This window comes from Bufo bufo, chromosome 5 (genome assembly GCF_905171765.1).
Source record: "Bufo bufo chromosome 5, aBufBuf1.1, whole genome shotgun sequence".
NCBI lineage: Eukaryota > Metazoa > Chordata > Amphibia > Anura > Bufonidae > Bufo > Bufo bufo.
In genome coordinates, this window is record NC_053393.1 from 155,279,562 (window position 1) to 155,288,380 (window position 8,819).

An 8,819-nucleotide genomic window follows, 5' to 3' on the forward strand; every position below is an offset into this window, starting at 1 on the left:
ACCGCGACCCTGTTCTGAATGTCCGTGACTGAGCTAACAAGTCCGGTGATGGATGACTGGATCTGGGCTAGAGCCAGCCGGATGGAGTCGCTGTTGGACTGCTCAGCTGACGGACCCGGAGTGGTCATCAGGAGCCGGTATAATTCGGCCTTGCGGGCCGTCGCGGGATGCCGAATCCCCCTGCGATTGAGTTCGGCGATTAACTTCGGCACGGTCCAACTCCTCAGAGATGTGTTGCTAAGATGCCCCGAGACGGATGATCCTGGCATGGAGAGATTGTCCTCCATATCGGACATGTGAGACATGACGACCTGGGAAAAAAGGGAACTTATGTCTACCGGAAAACGAAAAAGAAGCACAGACGGAAGCGGTGGTAGCGGCCGAAAGAAGGTGAGAGACTGAATCGTGTGAAAAGTGACCAAAACCTAAGAAAATGCAGACGAAAACCTGGGCGAACCAGGAACATTGACAACCTGGGCGATCCAGGAACACTGACAACCTGGGCGATCCAGGAACACTGACAACCTGGGCGATCCAGGAACATTGACAACCTGGGTGATCCAGGAACACTGACAACCTGGGCGATCCAAGAACACTGACAACCTGGGCGATCCAGGAACACTGACAACCTGGGTGATCCAGGAACACTGACAACCTGGGCGGTCCAGGAACACTGACAACCTGGGCGATCCAGGAACACTGACAACCTGGGCGATCCAGGAACATTGACAACCTGGGCGATCCAGGAACATTGACAACCTGGGCGATCCAGGAACATTGACAACCTGGGCGATCCAGGAACATTGACAACCTGGGCGATCCAGGAACATTGACAACCTGGGCGATCCAGGAACACTGACGACCTGGGCGATCCAGGAACATTGACAACCTGGGCGATCCAGGAACATTGACAACCTGGGCGATCCAGGAACATTGACAACCTGGGCGATCCAGGAACATTGACAACCTGGGCGATCCAGGAACATTGACAACCTGGGCGATCCAGGAACACTGACGACCTGGGCGATCCAGGAAAATTGACAACCTGGGCGATCCAGGAACACTGACAACCTGGGCGATCCAGGAACATTGACAACCTGGGCGATCCAGGAACACTGACAACCTGGGCGATCCAGGAACATTGACAACCTGGGTGACCCAGGAATGTGACCACCTGGGCGAACAAGACAATTGACGAACCGGGCGAAACCAGTGACGTGACACCCTGGGAAGACCGCAAGGCACGGGAAGACCCCGGATGATCCACCGGACCCCAAAAGTGTAAGGATCTAGGGACGGAAGCAACGTGACGTAGCAGAACCGTAGAATCGGACAGTAATGTACCACCAACTTCACGGCGCAATTTTCTGGCAATGTGATGCAGAGGCAGCGACGAGGATGGACTGTAGGGAAGCGTTCCCCCCTGATAAATGGCATTTTATGACAAAAATAAAATAAAATTCCCCCTCTTTTTTTTTTTTTTTTTGTGCCCTGCCTAATAGAGGGCATATGGTTGAAAACTGCGTCTCCCCCCCCCCCCCCCAAAATGAAAACGCTGCCTGCATCACATAGCCTGAAAAAAAACCGAATTACTTGTGCTTAGGAGAGTGCATGGGTGGTGAACAGAGGAACAAACTGACAGCCCAAGACAAAACAACTTGGTACCCCCAGAAGCGCGGCACGTGACCGGCAAGATAGTGACCCAGGACGCCGGGTGCCGGCGCGCAGCCGGAATCGGAACTAGGCAGGAGGAGAGCGGCACTTAACCAATACCACCAGGGGGCGCGAGGCTCAGCTGGTGCGACGTGAACCGCACCTCGATTACCTGGAGAGGAGGGCGATGGAGAGGATGATTCGGACGCCGGTGGTGCCTGTATGCTGGAACCGGAAGAAGGTCACGAAGCAGAGAGGAAGGAGCGCGATACCACGGGATGCGTGAGACTCGGGCGCCCGGCTGAACGGAGGGGAGGTGACTAAATAGTCAGACGCCCCTCCCACAAATGCAGGCTGGTAACAGCCTTACAACATATATATATATATATATTTTTATTTTTTTTCCCCTCTCAAGTAACTGGCCATGCAGCTCTATAGTGTAGTGCAGTGGTTGGCAAAGTGCGGCTCGCGAGCCACAAGCGGCTCTTTAGAACCTTCAATGCGGCTCTTTGGTTCGGGCTGGCGGGTGGGCGGCCGCGAAGCCATATCGCGCCACTCAAGCTACTTGCAAAATGTCCGTCATGCGCCTCCTGCCTCGTCTGTCTGCTCCTTCCACTTTATGAATGAAGCAGGCAGGCGGTGCAGGAGGCGCATGACGGAGGGTGAGATGTCACGCTGCGCACAGCAGCAGAAGGGCGGGCAGCGGCGGACTTTCGGCAGAACACCGGCCATGTGAGGAGTGGTGAAGAGGCCGCCGCTCAGGACGAGCGAAATGTCCTGCAGCAGAAAGGTAGGAGCTGCCCCCGGTGTGTGCACAGCGCCGGGCACTGCACCGGCCCCGCCGCAAGTGTCCCTGCCTCCTCCCTTCCCCCCACTAATTCATTACTTTACTTACTGGAGGGCACTTATGGGGGATATCTGTGGAGGGCACTTATGGGGGATATCTGTGGATGACGCACTTATGGGGGATATCTGTGGAGGGCACTTATGGGGGATATCTGTGGAGGGCACTTATGGGGGATATCTGTGGAGGGCACTTATGGGGGATATCTGTGGAGGGAACTTATGGGGGATATCTGTGGATGACACATATATAGCATCTTATGCTATATATGTGTCATCCACAGATATCCCCCATAAGTGCCCTCCACAGATATCCCCCATAAGTGCGTCATCCACAGATATCCCCATAAGTGCGTCATCCACAGATATCCCTTATAAGTGCATCATCCACAGATATCCCCCATAAGTGCGTCATCCACAGATATCCCCCATAAGTGCGTCATCCACAGATATCCCCCATAAGTGCGTCATCCACAGATATCCCCCATAAGTGCGTCATCCACAGATATCCCCCATAAGTGCGTCATCCACAGATATCCTCCATAAGTGCGTCATCCACAGATATCCCCCATAAGTGCGTCATCCACAGATATCCCCCATAAGTGCGTCATCCACAGATATCCCCCATAAGTGCGTCATCCACAGATATCCCCCATAAGTGCGTCATCCACAGATATCCTCCATAAGTGCGTCATCCACAGATATCCCCCATAAGTGCGTCATCCACAGATATCCTCCATAAGTGCGTCATCCACAGATATCCTCCATAAGTGCGTCATCCACAGATATCCCCCATAAGTGCGTCATCCACAGATATCCCCCATAAGTGCGTCATCCACAGATATCCCCCATAAGTGCGTCATCCACATCTGCAGACAAGTTTAATAAAAGTAAAAAATGATAAAGATAAAATGAAATAATAATCAAGATCCAAATAAAAGAAAGTACATATAAAAGTATGTAAAAACACACTCTGGGCTCATGCCCACGAATGTAAGGGCGCCGTGCCTGTGCTGCGGACCGCAAATAGCGGTCCGCAATGCACGGACACAGACCATGGGGCAGCTGCATGAGGATCGCGGACCCATTCACTTGAATGGGGTTTGCGATCCGCATCCGACTGCCCGCACCGCAAAAAAGTAGCGCATGCTGAAGTGAATGGGTCCATGATGCGGGCTGTGCTACTTTTTGGCGGTGCTGAGGCACAGCCAGAAGTCCAATGGAAGCACTCTGTAGCACTCATATCCCGGATCCTGGACCCATTGAAGTGAATGGATCCTTGATGCGGGCTGCACACGGCCAGTGCCCGTGTATTGCGGACCCGCCGTATGCGGCCTGCAATATGGCAACGGCGGGCACACGGTCGTGTGCATGAGGCCTGATAGTCCTCACTGGTACTGTTGACGCAATATTTTAGGTTTTAAAAATGTGGCTCTCGAAAGAAATTTCAATCGTGGTTTTGGCGATATTTGGCTCAGTTGACAAAAAAGTTTGCCCACTACTGGTGTAGTGGTTAAGCTTCTTGGCTGTAATGTAGAAGGTTGTGAGTTTGAAACCCGCCAGAAACTTTTCAGAAATAGAGGCTAAATTAGATTTAGATTCACTGGGTGTCCCCAAGCACTGATTCCATATATGGACATAGCTACCGTATATGCCGGCGTATAAGACGACCCCCAACTTTTACACTGAAAATATAGAGTTTGGGATATACTCGCCGTATAAGACTACCCCTTTTTCAACACACACCAAAGAAAAATTTAAAAAGCATTAGATCTGATTTCAATATGGTAATTTTAATTCAAATAAGTATGACATGCTGTTTGCATGCCATCCCTGCATTCCACCACCATCCCTAGGTACCACCGCCATCCCATGGTATCACCACCATCCCTGCATCCCACCACCTTCCTTGTCCTCCCTCCCTGCCTCCCAGACCCTAAACATGTGCCACCTATACCCTGAACATGTTTTTGTTATGTTATTCTTCATATTCACATTCACATATGCACATCTGCGCCGCACTTAGATACGCCGCACGGAGATCTCGCACATGCGCAGGAGCGAGATGCGAGCGGCCGTGAGGATCCCGTGTATCCACGCTCGCCGCATGAAATCTCGCACATGCGTAGGAGCGAGATGCGAGCGGCCGGGAGGATGGCGGTACAAGAAGCATACAAGGTACAGAGCAGGGGGGAGGCATACAAGGTACAGCGCAGGGGGGTCATATGCCGTGGGTTACATCGCAGCTCTCAGCTGCTGGGGATACAAGGCAATAGCCCGGGCTCTCTCTGTTGATAATTCGGGCGTCCCGGCACTGCAGCGCCCGCCATACCCGGCGTCAGGGCTGGCCTTAGGTGTTCAGGAGCCCTGTGCGAGCTAACCTTGTGGCGCTCCCCCCCCACCCAAAAAAAAACAAACACTGCTTGTTGCTGGCATCATGGCATAGGCTGGCTGACTATCCAACCAAGTAGTTACCAGCCCACACACCCCAAAGGCCGGTGTAATGTTATACTTCCCTACTTCGTGAGATTTCCCTACCCTCGTCACTTCCGGTTGCACCGGAAATGACGTGAGGGGGTGTGCAGCGCCGCGCAGGCGCACAACGACAGGTTAGGGAAATTTCACAGCAGAGTGCGCATGCGCCAGGAGCCTCGCCGGCGGTTAGGGTAGGGAAAAACTATGGGCCAATGCGCAGGCGCAGTGATCGGATGGATGTTCTCAGCTGAACACCGGCCGACACTGCGCATGCACCGGGAGCCTCACCAGCGGTTAGGGAAGGGAAAAATTACGTACGGGCCAGTGCTTTTTCCCTACCCTAACCGCTGGTGAGGCTCTTAGCGCATGCGCAGTGTCGGCCGGTGTCCAGCTGAAAAAATTAGTTTCCAATGTAGTATTAATAACTAAACAATTAAATAATAAACATATTGCATTGTCTACTTACCACCAGGACAATAAGATGATCTGGACTCTGGCTGCAGTCTGGCTCTGGGGACTCCATTGTCACTCTCTTCTCCTCCCCCCTCCCTCCCTCCCTTGTCACTCTCTCCCCCCCCCCTTCCCTTGTCACTCTCATTATTCCCCCCCTCTCCCTTGTCACTCTCATTATCCCCCCCCTCTCCCTTGTCACTCTCATTATTCCACCCCCCCTCCCTTGTCACTCTCATTATTCCCCCCCCTCTCCCTTGTCACTCTCATTATTCCACCCCCCTCCCTTGTCACTCTCATTATTCCCCCCCCTCTCCCTTGTCACTCTCATTATTCCACCCTGCCTCCCTTGTCACTCTCATTATTCCCCCCCTCTCCCTTGTCACTCTCATTATTTCCCCCCTCCTTGTCACTCTCATTATTCCCCCCCTCTCCCTTGTCACTCTCATTATTCCCCCCTCTCCCTTGTCACTCTCATTATTCCACCCCCCCTCCCTTGTCACTCTCATTATTCCCCCCCCCCTCTCCCTTGTCACTCTCATTATTCCCCCCCTCCCTTGTCACTCTCATTATTCCACCCCCCTCCCTTGTCACTCTCATTATTCCCCCCCTCTCCCTTGTCACTCTCATTATTTCCCCCCCTTGTCACTCTCATTATTTCCCCTCCCTCCCCCCTTGTCACTCTCATTATTTCCCCCCCTCCCTCCCCCCTTGTCACTCTCAATATCCCCCCCCTTGTCACTCTCATTATTTCCCCCCCCTCCCTCCCCCCTTGTCACTCTCATTATTTCCCCCCCTCCCCCCTTGTCACTCTCATTATTTCCCCCCCTTGTCACTCTCATTAATTCCCCCCCTTGTCACTCTCATTATTTCCCCCCCTTGTCACTCTCATTATTCCCCCCCCTTGTCACTCTCATTATTCCCCCCCCCTTGTCACTCTGATTATTTCCTCCCCCCCTCCCCCCTTTTCACTCTCATTATTTCCTCCCCCCTCCCCCCTTGTCACTCTCATTCTACTCCCACCTCCACCTCTAGTACCCGGCCGGACTGACAGGAAATGCACACGGACAGAGCTCGGCCACGCTACATTAACAGCACACAGCAAGCGCAGGCAGGATTCTTTAGAGCGGCAAGCGCTCAGCCTCAGCCGCTCAGGCGGCGCAGCATGAGGGGCGCCGCCGGCCGCCCGAACTTATATAAGCAACTTTTTTTTTTTTAAACCGCAACGGGTGCCCTGCTAAATACAGGGGAGGGGGAGATGGAGGGGGCGGGGGGCCCGCCCCGAGGGAGAACACAAGTGCCGCCTCGCCTGCCGCATATTACATTGCGAGCTGTCGGGCGCCCCTGTTGCTTAGGCGCCCTGTGCGGCCGCACAGCCCGCACACCCCAAAGGCCGGCCCTGCCCGGCGTATAAGATGACCCCCCACTCTAGAAAATATTTTCTAGGGCTCAAAAGTCGTCTTATACGCCGGTATATACGGTATATATGGAGTCAGAACATGGACTCCTAAGCCGAACTAGAGTCCCGACACCCTTGCCTCTTCAGAGCAGGGGTGCCTGGTTCTGTAGAGCACCCGAGCATTGGGAAGTGTTGTACACAAGCTTTTTGGTGCTCGACCAACACTATTAGATACCCATTGCAACCCATCAGATTCCACCTTTCCTTTTTAAAAGGCTTTATTTTTCCGTTTTCAGAAGGAAAGAAAAACACATCAAATATAGGAGAACAGCCCCATAACAAGGTATAAACCTCAACCATCACATTCAAATTGACAGGCAAAACAATAGGATTACATATAAATGATGTATCTTCAAGTGTACATGTTATTAATACAGTTCTCATCAGTGGCAAAGCAGAGTTGTTTCATTATAGCCTGTCCCCATTCACACACCCATTCATACTGGCAGTGACCTAATCATCTCTTAACTCTCCCAGCTCAATTACACTGTAACCGAGTTCACACCCAGCCAAATATCCCAGATCTTCCCAAATTTTTCCGGTATGCCCCTGGCTTCATAGGTTAACTTATATACTGATAATGTAGCATTAATAAGCTGGATCCAATGAGATAGTGTTGGTTTTTTAGGGGGTTTCCAATTCAGCAAAATGGACTTTCTCTCATAAAACATCAGTAGCCTATAAAGGATTTTGGTATGTTTAGTTGGAATAATATCATTAACAAGGCCCAGTAAACTAACTTCAGGTGTTACAACTGCTGGGAGCCCCAAATGAGTATTAATGTACTTATGCACCTGTAACCAGAATTCATCAATAAACGGACACTCCCATATCATGTGTAATACGGTTCCCTTATCATTATTACATCTTGTACATGTGTCTGAATCAAGTCTATGCATGTGTACCAATCTTACTGCGGTAAAGTAGACTCTGTGTAACCATTTTGCCTGAATCAGCTGATCCCGTGCACAAATCACCGTCCCCCTCCAGGAGGCAGACAGCTCTTTCTCATGATAATCTTCCAATGCAGGAATATCAGCCTTCCATTTAAGAAAAGCATTTGTCGTCGGCGAAGGTCGGGAGGATAGAAGGAAACCGTAAATAGATGACACCATCTTGGTATGATTTGCCCGTCTGGCGATTTTCTCCATTTCGCTATATTCTAGCCTCAAAGGACCAGCCCCAAACTGTGACTCGCAAGCATGTCTCAGTTGAAAAAATCTGAAGAGAGATGCCTGTGGTAAGTTGCATTCAGTCTGTAGGTCTGAGAATGTTTTTAAAAAAACATTCTTGTATACTTGAGTGAGGTATTTGATGCCCCTTCGCGGCCAGAACTCAAAATCAGGTAGAGAGTTTAGTTCCATCAGTTTGGAATTCCCCCAAAACGGCGTAACTGGGGATAGTGTACTGCTTTTCCCTCCATCCTCTCCCACCACCACAGAGGCATTCCGAGCATTGATCACCCCCACCATTAGTGTAGTGAGATGTTTTACCGGGTATTTCCCTGCTCTATACACTAAGTTTGTCATAGCTTCATAAGATACCATGAGGACCGCCTCCAATACCACCGCCGGATTATAAGGGTCTGCCTTCATCCACGAGGCCGCATAGTTTAATTGTGTCGCAATATAGTATAGATACATATCTGGGAGTGCTAGGCCGCCTCTCTCGTTAGTAGCTTTCAAAGTATCTCTGGCTATGCGGGGGACAGATTTATTCCATAAAAAGGGCGTTAGTATGCGATCTAGGGTCTGAGTGAGATTTCAGTAAAGTTAAGGGGGTTGCTCTATATATGTATAATAACTTAGGAAGAAGGATCATTTTGAATATATTAATACGTCCTATCAGAGACAGCGGTAATGCCTCCCAAGCTTTCAGTTTTTGCGAGATGTGTTTAACTACTGGGTTTATGTTCAAAGCAACAAATTGGGTGACATCT